At 44.6% G+C, this 18,440-nt stretch overlaps 1 long non-coding RNA gene across 1 annotated transcript in view; it reads right to left on the minus strand.

Moving 5' to 3' along the window:
- Positions 1–16,302: 16,302 nt before the first annotated feature.
- LOC149120545 (uncharacterized) overlaps positions 16,303–18,440 on the minus strand; it is a 46,982-nt gene continuing 44,844 nt past the window's right edge. Inside the window, exon 3 of the long non-coding RNA XR_016225924.1 lies at positions 16,303–18,165. This is a non-coding gene — a long non-coding RNA (uncharacterized LOC149120545). The remainder of the gene's footprint in view (positions 18,166–18,440) is intronic.

Genomic DNA, 18,440 nt, shown 5'->3' on the forward strand with positions numbered 1-18,440 from the left:
CATAATGATAGGACTAAGAATCAAAGGGATTACACAAACAAGACTACTGTCTGAAAATACTAACCGATAGAACAAAAAAGGGAGAGAACGATGCAACATGGGAAGAAGGATACACAGCAGACTCATAGAATGGCAGATGTCCTAAACAGCACTCTGGCCTCAGAATCAGCCCTCAGGGCATTCGGATCCAGCTGAACAGCCCATGAGAGTATTTTAGGCATGGAAAGCCAAGACACTCTGGCAAAAAAAAAAAAAAAAGAAAAGAAACAAAACAAAAAAAAACCCTAAATGAAAGATCTCCGTGAGTGAGATCCCAGTGGAAAGAACGGGTCATCAAAGAAGGAGGTACCGTTCTCTGAAGGGAGGAGAGAACTTCCACTTTGACTATGACCTTGGCTAAATATGATAAGAGTCGGTGAACTCAGGGGGCTTCCATAGCCTTGGCAACTCATGACTGGAGCCTAGGGAGATTACTGATGCCATAAGCAAGAGTGTAAATTTGTAAAGTCAACAACAGGAGTCACTGTGACTTACTCCTCATGTAGGATCTCTGTCCTCAATGCACTGTACATTGTGACTTAATGCTGTTAACTAGTACTCAAACAGTATTTTTCACTTTGTGTTTCTATGTGGGTGCAAACTGTTGAAAACTTTACTTACTATATACTAAACTGATCTTCTGTATATATATATATATATATAAAAGATGGCAGCGGTGGAGAAAGACAGATTGGACCCCCTACACGCACAAGCTGACATCCCAAAGAACAGAAGTGACCTTCCTCCTAAGCAGCCTTAACCCTAGTTTACATCAGCAGGACAAAGTCAGGCAGCTGCCCCGTGACCTTGGGTGAGAATAGACAGAGCTTTCATTCCCTGGTCCCCCACCGGCTTGGGGCACCTCATCTCAGCACTGTCTGTAAGGGCTGCTCTGGAGGGGAACTTGAATTCTTGAATGTGTGTGGCTTCCTACCATGCTGGGTAGACCTAACACCTGACACACTACCTGCACCCCCCCATCTGAGGCTGAGCTTCATCATGGGGCTGAGAACTCTGCCAACCTCCATCTGTACACCTAGAATGTCCCAGGGAAGTGTGGTGGGGAAACTGGGGAGCATCCACAGCAACTCTGATGCCAGACTCATGCCATTGGTGAGACTGACAAGGACTTGTACGCTCATGTGTGGAGCAGCCAGGCCCAGTTGGAGCAGAAACCACAGAGCTAGGACATACACACTTACACACAAACGCACACACAGACTCACACATGCTCACTCCACAAGGGAGTGCAGTTCAGGCCCCGCTGCATTGGGAAGAGCAAAAGCCGCTGGAATGCAGCAGGAGCAAGCCCACAAAGCTGGACCAAACCAACCAGGTTCTCCACGCTGCTGCAGGGGCCAGAGGTGATCTGGAGGAACACGGCATTAGGGGAGGCTGAGCTGCTCCTGGGGACAGGGATCCCTAGCATTCCCTGGTGGTCTCCCCAGCACCCAGCTCTCCCAGGTGCTCCTGCCCTCCCCCACACTTGCCATGCCATTATTGTCAGTATCAGCTTCAGTGTTACCTACATGTGTGTCACGTACCTGTGCTGAAATCACAGTGTTTCGTCTCTTAACCCCTCACCTGCACCCAGGGTAGAGGCCCAGTTCCTCCCAGACAGACTAGGTGGGGCTGACACAGGACACAAAGAAGGCCATGCTCAGCCATCTGCTCCCTTCTCTGTCATCCTGGGAAAACTCTCTGGTGACCAATGCTGACAGCACCACAGAGAACAGGACAGGAGCAGAGTGGGAGGACACAGAATGGATCAGCAGGGCTTAGACTTGTCCTCTGTCAGAAGTCTGTTGCCATAGGAATCTTGCTTACTTCAGGGGTGGGCACAGACTGAACTCAGGGAGCTGGGTGAGATGTTGGGGTGGGGGGGACTCATTGCACTAACTGAAATTCAAAATGCCAAGGCTTTGAAAGTTGTTACAAGGGGTAGCAATGGCATAGCAGATTAAACTACTGCTTGGGAAACGGGCATCCCATACTGGAGGGCTGGTTTGAATCTTGGCTGCTCCACTTCCAATTCAGCTCCCAGCTAATGTGACTGGGAAGGCGCAGAGGATGATCCAAGTTCTCGAGTCCCTGCCACCCATGGAAGAGTACAGCATGCCTGGCTGAGACCTAGCTGTCCCAGCCATTTGAGGAGTAAACCAGAGGTTAGAAAAATCTCTCTCCCTCTTTTTCTCTCTTGCTCTGATTTACAAATAAAACAAATAATAATAATAACAACAACACATTGTTACAAAATAGAGGTGTATTGGAGGAAGAGGACAGGTTACAGGTAGAGCCCTGAAGAAGGTTGGGATTTATCAATCAGGTGACAGAAGGTGGTGGCAGAGCTAGGTCGTGGCACATTTGCCACAGTTCTTCCCTCTTTTGTGAGCCTTGAAAAGACCACAGCAGCCCCCTGTAGGGGATTTTGTTTATTCTGAGGTTGAGGAGGCTGACACTCAGCCCTCCTGACCTGGGAGGGCACCACTGGGACAGGGCTGCTAGAACTCCACAATGCTTCCATTACCCAGAACCCCCTCTTTCTGTGTTCTGTGGCAGTTAGAGGACCACTGTGTCCAGTAACTGCCTGACCTGGGGATCAATTTCTAGACAGGAGGCATGTTTGGCAGAGCTGGGTGGATCCAGCTCTGCGTGTCCTGCTGACTTGGGGACATTTGCTTCCAGGTGGGTGGCCCTGGCCTCTCTGGGCTGCTGCTGAGGGTGATGCTGGCTGAGTCTTCAGTGGTGCCCACTGTGTGCTGACCATGGATATAGTCATGCCGTTGCTTCCTCAGAGTGAACCTGGAGCGTGGGTGCCTGTGTGCCCTAGGTGTGAACCTGTGTCAGGACACGGATGTCTGGGCAAGCAATATGGTGAGCACTGAATTCAGGTGTGGGGTGAGCCCATCTGTGAACCCACCAGGCATGTGGTTCCCAGGGTGTCTTCTGCACAGGTGCAGTGACAGTCATGGGAGGACAGCTGGATGGCCAAGGAGGATGAAGAGTGATCTTCCTAGGGGAGTGGGGGGGGCTATTCATTGTCCCTACCCTCTGCACAGTTCACCATTCAGGGACCTGGGCATCAGGCACTGCCTGTGGGGCTGATCCCTCTGATCTGATGGACAGTAACTGTGGGAGCAGTTCCCTGTGGTTCTTTGGGGTTGTGTCATGACGGGATTTTTGCCTTTCAGCTTCAAGGAGCTGTGAGCCCTGGAGGTCTGGCTGGCCCAGCAGGCAGCACACATCATTGCTGAGTGTGAGCAGTTACAGAACTGGAGGTTGCAGATCGATGAGTTGGGATTCTGCCTCATGTGCTGCCCCCATAGCTGCAGGGTCATGGGCTTCCTCAGCACACGGATCACCAAAGGGCTGCCCTGGTTCCACCAGTCCCTGAGTGTCCATGGCCTCTCACCAGCACCCCCCTCCTTGGTTGCAGAGTCACCATGGAGGGGCCTGGGGAACAGAAGGAGTGAGCTGCTTGCTGGCCCCAGGGAGGCTGTGGATCCTGCAACGAATCTTCTGTCCTCATTTTGTCCCAGGAGTGGGGTCATTTTCAGATTCTCACAGGTGTTTACCTGTTCGAGAACTTGTCCCCAGCTGCCATCACAGTGCTCACCCTGGTCAGCATTTGGCCAGAGCTGAATCTTTTTTTTTTTTTTTTTTGAGGGCCATCGTCCCTGTCTTTATTCACCAGGCCAGTTCCGAATATGAACAAGCAGAAAACTCATTACATAAGCATCTTAGTTATACCTTTCTGAAGTCTCTTGAAAATGATATTCACAATTCTGATGAGAGGCTTTTAATTGTTCTGAGGAAACTTTATTTTCTAAAACCTTTGATTCAGGAGTCGTTTTCTGACTTGTAGTCAGCAATTTCAGGCCCTCTGCATCCGCGTGTCCATCAGCTTTTCGAGGTTCTCTTCTGACATCCTCAGATGAAGACGTGCTGTCCCCAAAGCCCCAATAAGAGATGGGGACACTGCTTCTGCAGACACTGAGCCTTCGTGTCCTGCTGTCAACAAGCAGAAGGTTCAATCAGTATCCTGGGTGCCAGCACACAATTGTTCACCAACAGTCCTCAGTTTCAAATTTGCCTTTTAAGTCAGCAATATTTCCAACTTGGAGAACACAGGGCTGTTGTACCTGAGAACTGGCCAGGGAATGTAGGTCTTCCTCCTCACAGCAGGTTGGGGACCATCTGTCCTGTCAGCCTCACTGCTGCTGGTGCTGAGAGTGGAGGACACAGGGCTGTTGTGCCTGAGGCCTGGGAGTGTAGGTCCTCCTCCTTATGCCAGGATGAAGACTATCTGAACTGCAGGCCTCACTGCTGCTGGTGTTGAGACTGGACACAGAGGTCACGGGGCTCTTGTACCTGAGGACTGGCCAGGAAGTGTGGATCCTCATCAGACCAGGTGGGGAACTGTCCATCCTGTGGGCTCTAGGGCAGGCATTTAGCCCTGCTGACTGGTCACCTTCAGGCAGCACTGGGGACACAGCACTGGCCTGAAGCTGGGCGTCAAGGACACTACTTTATGGATCAGCTGGAAGCCCAGCTCCACAGGTAGTTTTGAGCCTCAGCGTACTGAGCAGATCCTAGAAGCTCCCCTTGAGTGAGCTCAGTTCTTGCTGCTCCACTGAGGCCCTCCTGGGATTTCCCACAGCCCAGCACAGGGGACAAGCAGCCATCCTCTTCCTCATGGCCCAGCTGGAAGACAAGGACTGACAGGTATTGCTGACCTTCAATTTTGGAAGGAGCTAGGAACCCCATGTCAATTTCGTTTCCCCTTGTGTGCTGTAAGTCTTTGGCTGGGATTTCCCACAGCTCAGAGCAGGGGACAAGCAGCCATCCTCCTCCTCACAGCCCAGCTGGAAGACAAGGCCTGGCAGGTATTTCTCACTTTCAGGATCCCCATGTCAGTTTGATTTTCTACATCTCTGCTGTAAGCCTTTGGCTGGTATTTTCCCCAGCATTGCATGGGGGAGGAGGTGGAATGGGGCAGTCCTATTCTTTAAGGCCCTCCAGAGACACCAGGTTCTCCACAGCTTCATCGATTTCCTGGTTCTCGGGAGAACTCAGAGACTGAAAAGTGTGATGTCACTTGCTTTGGGCCCTTTTTCTGCTCCATGCTGAGCCACTTGTGGCCCATAGCATCTGCCACTGTGGGCCTCTCAGCAGGGTCAAAAGTCATTAACCAATCCAGCATCTCTCCAGTTCCCCACTTACATAGGAGGGGATTAGGTTACGAGCCAGCCAGGATCGCTTCCTTCAAGTGCCCAAAGCTCTCCCCTTCAAAGGGCAGCCACCTGTTGCTATGGTGTACAGGACCAGGCCCAGGCTCCACATGTCGGCTTTATACCCATCAAACTCCTTATCTAGGAATTCTTCTGGGGTGTAATATTCAAGTGTCCCACACAAGGACTTTAGTTGTTGGCCTTCAGTCAGTTTTTGGCTAAAGCCAAAGTCAATTAGCTTAATAGGTCAGTCCAGAAGGAGATTTTCCAATTTTAAGTCTCTGTGAACAATGTGTTGCATGTGGTAGTACTCCACTGCTACTAATGTCTGAATGAAGTACCAACATGCTTCTCCTTCATGAAGGTGGCTGCACACCTCGACATACTTTTCAAGGTCCACCCCCACACCGCTAAAATACCCAATGAAAAGACAGGCTCTATCTGCTGTGTAGTTTACCTGTAACAGCTTTATAATGTTAGGGTGATGCAGAGAATGCATATTTTTTTTTTTTTTTGACAGGCAGAGTGGACAGTGAGAGAGAGAGACAGAGAGAAAGGTCTTCCTTTGCCGTTGGTTCACCCTCCAATGGCCGCCGCTGCAGCCGGCGCACCGCGCTGATCCTGGCAGGAGCCAGGAGCCAGGTGCTTTTCCTGGTCTCCCATGGGGTGCAGGGCCCAAGCACCTGGGCCATCCTCCACTGCACTCCCTGGCCATAGCAGAGAGCTGGCCTGGAAGAGGGGCAACCGGGACAGAATCCGGCGCCCCAACCGGGACTAGAACCCGGTGTGCCGGCGCCGCAAGGTGGAGGATTAGCCTATTGAGCCACGGCGCCGGCTCGAGAATGCATAATTTCTGCTGCTACCCAAGCTTGCGGGAACTTGGAAGAATCCCCGTCACCTCTGGCAGTGATCTCCATAGCCCCCTTGGTTCTGCTCTCCAGATGGAGGGCCAGCTTCACCTGCCCAAAGCTGCCCTTGCCAATGATCCCGAAGACCCCATATCCACGGAACACCTCCTTCTCAGTGTGGGAGGATCTGACGCCTTTCATCGTCAGGATATCTCTTGTGCCTAGTGTACTGGGACACTAGGAACACTAGCTAGTCACCTACAGTAGCTACGGTAACATGATAATCCAATGAGAAAGCAACAGATAAAGCCAATGGAGAGCAACAGATAAATGGTGCTGGGACAGTGGGAATCAGCATATTACAAATACCTGTTAAAGCTATGCAATTTTGTTACTCAGAATATTGAGTCACCATTAATAATTCTTTTTCATCATAGTTATAATTTTATCAGCTTTATCCTTATGTCTGTGAATTTTGTATAAAATTTTCTTTAGAATAACAATAAAAGCAGCAGTTCAAAAGTCAAAAAAAATTACTTCATCCTGATGCCTAGTTTACTCTAGACTGGAATGGAAATGATGTAACATTTCAAATAAGTTGAAGAGGGTATGTGGAAGTCACAGAATGTTATGAAAGAAATTTTGGACACAAAAGCTATTATTTTCCTAAGACATAGAATCTGAACCTCTGATAAAGCAGTTAAACTAGTCTATTATGTTCTCTTAATGTCTCTGTTAAATTCTAATTGTTTCAAAACAGATGAGTTTTTTATTAAGAGCTATGGGTTATTAAATATATGCTTATTCAAAAACATTTGAATACTAACCTTGTAACTCATCAAATTTGGTCTATATTATGTCACGATGTTAAGGGATCCTATTTAAACGAGATATTTTGGATTTTGAGCCTTCTTGGCATCCTTGACAGGCATTCAAAAAATCAAAATTTCAAAAATCTAGACTTTGACAATTTCCAGATGGGCCCCTGGAAACTGTCAAAGACACAGAGACACCAACTAATCAGGCTATTTGGATTATGTTAGAAGTACTGTCAAGATGTGAAGTGGTGTTACATTTTAAGTTTTTTTTTTTTTTTTTTGACAGGCAGAGTGGACAGTGAGAGAGAGAGACAGGGAGAAAGGTCTTCCTTTTGCCGTTGGTTCACCCTACAATGGCCACTGCGGCCGGCGCGCTGCGGCCGGCGCACCGCGCTGATCTGATGGCAGGAGCCAGGAGCCAGGTGCTTTTCCTGGTCTCCCATGGGGTGCAGGGCCCAAGCACCCAGGCCATCCTCCACTGCACTCCCTGGCCACAGCAGAGAGCTGGCCTGGAAGAGGGGCAACCGGGACAGAATCCGGCGCCCCGACCGGGACTAGAACCCGGTGTGCCGGGGCCGCTAGGCGGAGGATTAGCCTAGTGAGCCGCGGCGCCGGCCCAACATTTTAAGTTTTTATAATATAAAATGCTACTGATACAAATGTCTGAAAGCTAAAAAGTCTAATGATCTTGTGTTACTAGATGTGATGGTTATCTTAATGAGAAAGGTCTAGGGGCTAAAGGATTAAGTGTTTTGTAAAATCCTTCAGCTGCTTTTGAAACTACTGTGCGAAGTAAATAAGTGCCTCCTGTTGGTTAATGAGCTTATAATTTTCAACATGCCTATTTTGTCTTATCATCCACAGTTTTATATCTCAGATTTTCTGCTCATGAAACTAAAACATTTCCCCTCCTCTATGAAATCCTCTCATTACTGGGTTAATGCCACTCTTAAGATCATTGGTTGCTAGTCTCACCCTGTCTTTTATACTATTGTATTTACTTATTGATAATGGAACGAACCAGGAGCTTCAGCAACCAGCTGGTCAACCAAATGCTGCTACAGGGATAGACTTGGCTCCCCATCCAGGAGACAGCGGCTTGAGACATTGCCCCATCCCAGAGAAGAGCACCTCATCGCCCATGTCAGCAGGAAGTAGCTTAAGACAGATCATCGTCCCTCTACCCCTCCTGGACTTTTGGGGCTAATGTAATCCCATAAAACTCCTGCTTCATAAAAAACAAACGGGGGGAATGTTAGTAAAATGATGCAGTCTTATCTACTGTGCGATCTACACCCTGACACCATCCTATCCCCAACCCCGCCGCCATGGCAGGAAGCCAGGTGGCCACATCAATGTCAGCCCCACCCACATCCTAATGGGATTCGAGGCTTCTACTTCCCTGCCCACCCCCTGGCAACGTGTTAAAGGGAGCTATTCCTGAGCATGCAGCTCTCTCTTCCTCTCCATCTCCTGATCTCTGTCTCTCTCTTACACTTTCTTTCTGCCTTTTTCCTTCTCTGTCCCTTCTCTCCAGTCTGTCGGGTTTCTCCCCATAAATTCTTTCCCTTAAAAAAAGAAAACAGGTGGAAGCAGAGAAAGGATTTTGCTAGTTTTACAGTATCAGAGAACAATACCATATTAACTTTCCAATGTGCTGTCTTTGCTAATGGTATTTCATACAGTGAAGCAACAAATCTGCAGCAAAATAAAATTTTCAACTTCTTAAAAAATAAATAAATGGGGGCCGGCATTGTGGCATAACAAGTTGAGCTGCTGCCTAGAATGATGGCATCCCATATGGTCACTGGTTAGAGTCCAAGCTGCTCCATTTCCAGAAATCAGTTGAAGATGGAACAAGTACTTGTGCCCCAGCACTCACATGGGAGACCTGGTAGTAGCTCCTGGCTCCTGTCTCTGGTCTGGCCCAGCCCTGGCCATTGCATCCATTTGGGGAGTGAACCAGCAGATGGAAGGTCTCTGTCTCTTCCTCTAACTCTGCCTTTCAAAAGGATAAAATAAATCTTTTAAAATAATAGTTATGGATAAACTGGATTTCTATAAGCAAAAGAATGGAATTGGATCATTCTACCATACACAACAACAACTCAAAATGACTAACTCTAGGAATAGAAATTGTAAAACTCCTAGGAGACAATGTAGGAGGAAAACTCCAAAATCCCAGGCCACAAAAGCAAAACTTTTTAAATGGGACTAAATAGAACTACAAACCTTAATGATGTTTTGTTTATCCTGTAGTTTTTATAAAGCGCACAACTTCTGAGAATTAATCTGTGTAACTAGATCATCACTGGTGCTTATCTACTCCTTCCAAAATTCTCTTCCAAAATCATCAGTACCTTTTAAGAGTCAACAATTATCGTAATTTATGTGTAGAAGTCTCAACCTTGTTTCTCCTACAAATATCACTTCCAACACATCTGGTGTTAGTAAAATGTATGTAATACTATGAAACAGACCATCTATTTGTTATCAATTTCATTCCTTATTAGACTAAGCAAGAAAAGAATAAGAAAGCTTTGACCAAAATTGCAGAAGATGGTTTTATTCTGATGGCTCTCATTCATGCAGATCACCTTCTCCATAAAGTCATCCTAATAAATGTCTCATTATTGTGTACCCTTGACCTGCTTAAGTGTCTTTGCAGATCGACTTGCTGTATTTTCCAAACAAAATACAAATAAGATGTTTTGGTTACAAATTTTTGAGTGTGAGTGTGTGAGTGAGTGTGTGTGTGTGTAAAGAGCATCTAACAAATATGATACATTTAACTTACAAAAGGAATTACTGGGGCCAGTGCAGTAGTGTAATGGGCTAAGCCAGCACCTGCAGCACCCACGTCCCATATGGGCAGCAGTTCGACCTGGCTGCATCTCTTCCAATCCAGCTCTCTTCTATGCCCAGGAAAACCCATGAAAGTTGGCCCAAGTGCTTAGGCCCCTGCACCCATGTGGGAGACCCCAAGGAGGCTCTTGGCTCCTGGTTTCCAATCAGCTCAGCTCTGGCTGTAGCAACCATTTGGGGAGCGCCCCAGAAGATGGAAGACTTTTCTCTCTGTCTCTTCTTCTGTTACTCTACCTCTCAAATAAACACCAATCTTGAAAAGGAAATTATTTACATATTTGAAGTTGAAAATTTGCACGTTTGCATTTTTATCTATATACTTTTTCTCCATTCTACTATAGGATAAATACCATCTGCATGAATTAAATTGAAGTAACTAAACTTGTAGGAAAGAAAAATATGCAAAAATCCTAATGCATGTTTTACTATTAAAACATTAAAATCATAGTTGCATAATATAGTAAAAATAGCTGTAATATAGTAAGGATAAGTAAGTTTTTCATGGATAGTTTTATTTTTGATTTCTCAAAATACTTTTTTTTTTCAAAGCACTTTTCAATAAAATTATTGGGCAAAAGTAAAACATAGCTCAAAATGTTAATTTTTTAATCTTTATTTAAAGTCAAGAGTTACACAGAGAGAGAAGCAGAGGCAGAGAGAGAGAGAGAGGGTATTCCATCTGCTGGATCACTTCCCAGTTGGCCACAACAGCTGGAGCTGCGCCGATTCAAAGCCAGGAGCCAGGAGACTCCTCCAGGTCTTCCACGTGGGTACAAGGGCCCAAGGACTTGGGCCATCTTCTACTGCTTTTACAGGCCATAGCAGGGAGCTGGATCGAAGTGGAGCAGCCAGGACTTGAACCAGCACTCTCATGAGATGCTAGCATTCCATGAAACAGCTTTACCCATTACACCACAGCGCTGGAACCCCTCAAATTTTAGTTATCTAAACACAAAAGCTCTCACCATAAAGAACAAAAGAACTGCTGGGGTGGATTTTTAGGTGAATGTCTGGGATTGTACTGATGAGAAAAATCAATGAAGACTTCCTCCAATGATAATAAACCATTAACACATAAAGAAATAGAATGTTCATCTCAGTAACTCCTCAGATGTTTGTTTCTGAGAAAGAAAAGGAGTTCTGGCAAAGATAACCAAACACTCTGGAAAAGAAGACAACAGATACACCTGTCAACTTCTTTATGCAATCGTCCTTGTGAAAAGAGGGATTTCCCTTACCTGAAGAAAGACATGATGTCACCACGTAAGCATAACATTAAAAATTCAACTGTGTGGCGCTGGTGCTGTGATACAGTGAGTTAAGTCACCATCTGGAATGCCAGCATCCCAACTGCGTGGCAGTTCAAGTCCCGGCTGCTCCACTTCTGATCTGGCTCACTGCTAATGCATCTAGGAGGGCGATGGAAGTGGCCACAAGTTCTTGGGCCCCTGCACCCATGTGGGACACCCACATGAAGTTCCTGGCTTCTGGCTTCAGCCTGGCCCATCCCTGGCCATTGCAGCCATTTGGGGGAGTGAACCAGTTGATAGAAAGCTTCTCTTTCTGCTTCTCCCTCTCTGTAACTCCACCTTTCAGATAAGTAGATAAATCTTCTGAAGCATTCAACTGTGTGCTGTTCACTATAAATACACTACTAATCAGGAAATTGAAGGAGCTCTGAATTTATCAAGAAATATAATGCCAACTTGGTGTCACCTGAGATTAGCTACAAAGATTATTTCCCTCGTTTGAACAAACAAAAGTCATGCCTTTTATGATAAACAGACTCTAAACTTAGAACATTCCATCCTTTAAATTGCACAAAGTTGAAAATAGGTATTTTTTTTAAATGAGCACACAAAACAATCTGATGACGTGAGGGTTCATTCACGTGTATATTGACTCATAAAAAAAATCTCTGCTTCTAAACTTTTTAGAAGAAATCATTTTAGGCTTGAAGAATTGCACAAACAGTACAACCAAACTAAGACTCCATAACATTTCCAGAGCCTCTCAGCCTAGACAGTGGTTGAAATAAGAATGCTTGAACTCACTACCTATGCTTTTTCAATCCCAGAAACTTGAAGCCATTTCCCAAGGTCACAGAAAGACAGCATGTAATAAACCAAATACGCAAACCTGATGACACTTTACTGATTCTGGCCAGCAGTCCTATCAGAGAGGATTCGAATATATAAGAACATGCAGAAAGCTACTGCTTATTGTGTAGAAACAACCAAGGAAAGCATGATTCCTTTCCAGCAAAATTTTGGAATACATTTTTAGTTCCTTTTGTCAGGATGCTTGTTCTCATGGCTTTAGAAAAATCTTGATGAAATTTATAGGAGACCCTATTCATTTGATTTAAATTTCCAATTATTGATGAAGTTTCAATGGTTCAGTATGCAATGTATGGAAAAAATTATTGAATGAATACAAAACTAGACCATGCAACTTATTCTTATCCATACAGAAGGAATTTAACATTGTTATATCTGTGCAGAAAGATTTATTGTCATTGGAAATAGTGGGTTTTTTTGAATATTTATTTAATTGAGAGACAGAGTTAAAGACAAAGAGTGGGAATGACAGAGAGAAAGCTTTTCTATCCAACTGCTTCACTCCCCAAGTGGCTACATGAGTGCAGGGGCCCAAGCACTTGGGCCACCTTCTACTGCTTTTTCAGATGATAGCAGGGAGCTGGATCAGAAAAGGAGCAGCTGGGACATGAACTGGTGCCCATATGGGATGCCAGTGCTGCAGGTGGAGGCCTACCCTACCACACCACAGTGCCAGACCTGCAATTAGGTTCTGAAGATTTTCCTTAGTACAGTCTGTCATTCTGTGACCTTGGGAAAATGTTTGGGACTTTTTGGGATTGAAAAGGCATGGGTAGTGAGTTCGAGTTTTCTTATTTCAAACACTTTCTAGGCTGTGAAGGCTCTGAAAACATGATGAATGCAACAATACATCCAAAAGGTATCACAGATACACATATGTAGGTTATATGTACATATCTATGTCTACAACATGTAATATGATGAAGTGGGTTTTATCACAGGCATGCAAGTGTGGTTCAACATCTATAAAAATCAATGAAATCACATCAGCAGAATGAACAACATAAAACACATGCACATCTCAATAGATGCAGTGGATGCTTCCATCAGAAGATTCAACATCCCTTCACGATAAAAAAAAATTGAAACAAGGTACAGAGGAAACATAGCTTAAAATTATCAAAGCTATATGATAAAACAATAGCCAATACCATACTGAATGGGAAAAACCTGAAAACATTTCTCCTGAGTGTCGAACAAGAAAAGAACTCCACATAAACCATTCTTAGTCAATATAGTATCTCAAGTACTCACAAGAGTACTCAGGCAAAGTAAAGAATTAAAGGATGAAAATTGGGAAGGAGGAAGTCAAAATATCTTTTTTCAGAAGACATGATTTTAGACAGAAAAACTTAAAACACTGCAGTAAAAATGTTGGGAGTGATAAACCAGTAAGTCGCAGGATACAAAATCAATGTACAAAACGATTACACACTAATAATGATCCTCTGTAAAAGTTAAGTTTAAGATCTTTGTAAAAAATAAGAATGGGGATAGTAGAGGGAAGAGGAAAAAGGGTGGGAATACGAGCAGGATGGAGCAGGATGGAGAGTAGAGTGGAAAGTATCATCACCTTCCTGAATCTGTATATGAAATACATGAAGTCTGCATATCTTAAATAAAATAAAAAAAGTGGCCAGCGCCGCGGCTCAATAGGCTAATCCTCTGCCTGCGGTGCTGGCACACGGGTTCTAGTCCCGGTCAGGGCACCGGATTCTGTCTCGGTTGCTCCTCTTCCTGTCCAGCTCCCTGCTATGGCCCAGGAATGCAGTGGAGGATGGCCCAAGTCCTTGGGCCCTGCACCCTCAGGGGAGACTAGGAGAAGCACCAGGCTCCTTGCTTTGGATCAGTGCGGTGAGCTGTCTGCAGTGCGCGGGCCGCAACAGCCACTGGGGGGTGAACCAACGGAAAAAGGAAGACCTTTCTCTCTCTCTCTTTCTCTGTCCACTCTGCCTGTCAAAAAGAAAGTAAATAAATAAAATAAAATAAAAAAGTATGAAACGGGAAAAAAGCCTAAATTTACAATAGCTACAAAAATTATTCAGTAATAAATTTAACCAAATAAGTGAAAGATCACAATAAAGGTATAAAGTGCTGATGAAATAAATCATCAAAGACACATGGAAATGGAAAGACATCCTCTGTTCATGAATTAGAAGCCTGTTTCTTTCATATTTACTCTCGTAACAGACCCTCTCATAAGTCAAGATCATGTACTCTTAGGATTCTCAGACAGTTACTTCCCTGTGGTCCTCTCTTTGTCAAAGTTCTTGGTCCTCATTTTCCTTATTTATCAGATGTCATGCTAAATTTAGCACCTTAACAATGAAAAGTTTATGAAACATTACAGGAAGGGGAAGTTGGACAGTTACATGTAGCTTTCAAATTTGGGGAAAATGAAAAACTTTAGATGGTTTTAGTAGAACCATCCTGATGGAGAAGAGTGTGTCAAATGAGTTAATTCAAAAACAGGATTAGAACCCTGGTACTTGTTAGGTGTATAAGACATCTGAGTTGTTTAATGGACATGAACCAAGAGGAAATGAAAAAGGGGAGTGGAAATGAGGGTGAAAATGAAAATGAAAGGATCAGTACTTATATATGTATATTGAAACAACAGAAAAAGCCTGACAATGACTGGAATAGTTTAATATGGGGGAAAGTGTGAAGAAAAATAGGTTTTTAAGTGACTTAAAATATAAAACTTAAATAAGCTTTATTTATATTTTTAGAGTTTTCTTTAAGAATGGAGGATTTAGATACACTTTCCTGAATAATGGTCCCCACAGCTCATTTTTTTTTTGAGCTCCACATTTGCCACTGTGTGATTTAGATGATTGAATCCCATACAAGGTGGGTGCTGTTGTCTCTATTTTATAGAAGAATGGCTCAGAGAAATTCAGAAACTTGCCTAGTTTAAAGCAGCTGTGACAGGGCTGGGTTTGACCAGATCTGATGCTGAAGCCCGTGCTCTTTGTAGATGGCTGTAGCCTCATTGAACAATTGTTCATAGAATTTCAGCTCCTTAAAGGAGCCTCTCTATGGAGATTTGTATTTCCCCTATGGAACAACTATGCAAGTAATTCTATGTCCTCTTCCCCCTACCACCAACACCCTTACAACTAGGACCGGCACCCATATGGGATGCTGGCTTCACAGGTGGTGGCTTACCCCACCCACAACAGCAGCCCCAGGATGGGGGACTTTCTATAAGGTGAAGACAGCTTAAGAAGGCCATTCCTCATGAGGAACCTTAAGAAGGCACCGTATTTTTCTGGAAGCAGCATCCGGGTATTGGACAAAATTGTGCAACATTTCAACACCTATACCTGGGCTGAATGGCCCACACTAGACCACCAGCCTTTCATTTCCTTATCAGTGTTTTTTTTTTTCTTTAAGAAGGTACCATCTTAGAAGCAGAGAGTGAACCCTTCCCAGATCGTAAAGCTGTTGGGCCTTGATCTAGACTTCCCGACTTCCAAAACAGTGAAAAATGAATTCCTGTTCTTTTTCAGTCACCCAGGTCAGGGTCTTGTTACGGTAACCCAAAGGACTGGAATATCCTGGAATGTCTTCTCTTCCTCCTTATGATTTGAAGCACTTTTGGAGGCTATAGATTTCAGTTTGTTCTCACTTTGCTGTTTGCACTGGACTACATCAGCCCCCTACTGTGCAGCTTTCCAGGGTTACTGAGGAGCAATCTGATGATGAACTTCAGGGTAAACGATGCAAGAAACCTCCCTCTCAGCTCTATGGATATGAACCATGCACCTGATGGTGACTTGGCAAACATAATATTTTGTTGTATTGTCATTATGCCAGTGAAGTGGTACCAACGTGTTGAGACCTATCATGTTGGATATTCTGAGTGTAGGCTTGAGGAGTCCTACCAAAGCCAAGAGTTATTTACAAAGTTTAAAACTAGAAATGAAAAGTCCATTGAAACAGCCTTCAGGTGTTAATTTATCAAAACCTAAACATCAATTGCTATCACCAACTTAAGCAAAAAAATTTTGGGGTCCTTTCACTTTAACCAAGGTAGAAAGTTTCTTGAGAAAACCACCATGTGTATCCCCAGCTGTGATTGGTCTGTATCTTGCTCTGACATCAGGGGAGCCATTGTTATGTCATTCCGACTGCCTTAATAACAGTTCCCTGGCTTGGCCTCAGTTCTTGTTCAGTTGGCCCAGGAAGCTCTGTGGAGGCAGCCTGAAGGACTTGGATGACATTACTGGTTTTCTCGTCTTGTCGTTTGTATCACTGTTTTGTCTGTCTGGTCTCTTTGTTCTTTTTACTACATTGGTTCTTTTCTCTTTTTTTTCTACTTGTTTTATTATTTTTCTATTTTCTCAATTTCTCTCTGCTGCCTATTTCTACTTTGTATACTTGTGTATTTATTTTTCTTAAATGTTTTTTATTTTCTTTTTTGTTTTTATTGTTACTGGCTAAATGTATTTTATGCTGTTTTCATCTAGCATTCTTGCTGTGTCTCCCCCATGTTTTTGATTTTTTTCTCATTTTTCATCCTTTGATTTAGATAAGATCATTTTAAGATTTACTGATTAGAATTGTTACCATAGTTAAGATATTTGTTGTTTCACTTTACCATTTTTAGCATTCTGTGTGTTTTCTAACTTTTAATTCTTAATTTGGATACAATTGGTTTTAGTGATTAGTATACTGTAGTTCATATCATTAGCATTATCTGTTAGAAATATTAGCATACTGTGTCCTCTTGATTTTTGTTTCACAGTTTTTGTTGTTAACTTGGGTGACTAGTAAGTGTTCCTAGTGTCAGATTGCAGGGGTGGGGGTGTTGTGCCCAGATAGTTAGATCCCCGCAGAGACCCCCATAGAGTCGATCACACTGAACTGCACAAGCAAGGTTTATTCAGGAGTACAAGCCGCGACAGGGATGCCATCCATCCAACCCACACAGTGGAGGAAGGAGTGAGGTCCCGGTCTTTGTTTGGGAGAGTTTTTAAAGGAAAAAAGGGCTACATCAGCAGGAAAAAAGAGTTACATACAGCATGGAAGCTTTGGGCACAGGGAGTTACAGCGGGGGCTTACAGCACAGGAGCTTTGGGTACAGGGAGTTACTTTGTTTAGCAATCTCTACTGTGCTGTCCTTGGTCTACCGAGCTAGCTGTCCCTGGTAAGCTTTAGTATCTCCGGAATGCTTGAATGCCTGCTTTTACAAAGACTCTTGTCTGCTATGGGAAAAGGAGGCTGCTTTTTTATTGTTTTAAAATGGAGTCACTTTGGCTCTTCATCCCTCCTTGTTTTTGTACATGTTTGAAAAACCCAATCGGCTGGCGCCGCGGCTCATTAGGCTAATCCGCCTTGCGGCGCTGGCACCCCGGGCTCTAGCCCCAGTTGGGGCGCTGGATTCTGTCCCGGTTGCCCATCTACCAGGCCAGCTCTCTGCTGTGGCCAGGGAGTGCAGTGGAGGATGGCGCAAGTACTTGGGCCCTGCACCCATGGGAGACCAGGAGAAGTACCTGGCTCCTGCCATCGGATCAGCGCGGTGCGCCGGCCGCAGTGCGCTGACCGTGGCGGCCATTGGAGGGTGAACCAACGGCAAGGGAAGACCTTTCTCTCTGTCTCTCTCTCTCACTGTCCACTCTGCCTGTCAAAAAATAAAAAAAAGAAAAAAGAAAAACCCAATCATGGGTTTGGACTGACATTTTATTGGTTTTACAAACGTTTAACGGTTTATATTGGGACCGTTGGACCATTAATTGAACGGTGCCCAATCTCTGTTTCATAAACTGTACAAGTTTGTGAACAATGCAAGGGCCAAAGGTTAAAATTAAAATCAGGAGAACAAGGGGCCCTATGAGTCCTGATAGTAGGGTGGCTTGCCACGGAGAAGAACTGAACCAAGACTCAAACCGCCCCTGAGAGGCCTCCCATTCTTTTTCGTTTTGCCAGCCCCTCCCTGACCTTAGCCAGCCATGTTATCTTTCATTAGGCCCGAGTGATCTGCGGAAAAGCAGTGGTGCACAGCCCACCACATCAGTCCCAGAAGTCCAAGAGGTGCAGAGGGATGACGATCCATCCTCAGAGCCACCTCTGCTGACGTGGAGAAAAGAGGCACTCTTCACTGCCATGGGGCAATGTTTTAAGCCACTGTTTCCTGGGTGGGGAGCCGAGCACATTCCTGTAGTAGCACTTGGTTGATCGCCTGGTTGCAGAAGGCCTTGGTTTGCTCCATCACCAGCTGTAAACACTTAAACAGACACTGTAGTATAGAGGCAGGGTGAGAATAAAGCAGATTCCAGGCAAAACCGGGAGAAAAGCCACTCATTAGTGTGGGAGAGGGTTATCAGTACACACATGTTGGGAGTATAAACGGCAATCTACTACATAGAACAAAGAATTTACAGAAATCCTCAGCGTTTAATTTCTGCTCTACTTTTATACACAGAATAATGACTAGTTATTTGCAGCATGTCTTTAACTTTTTAACTTTGTGCATTTACTTTTCCTGAACAAGGCGCAGCTGCTGTTCCTATG

This window comes from Oryctolagus cuniculus, chromosome 19, assembly GCF_051225735.1.
Source record: "Oryctolagus cuniculus isolate XC-2025 breed Fujian yellow rabbit chromosome 19, ASM5122573v1, whole genome shotgun sequence".
NCBI lineage: Eukaryota > Metazoa > Chordata > Mammalia > Lagomorpha > Leporidae > Oryctolagus > Oryctolagus cuniculus.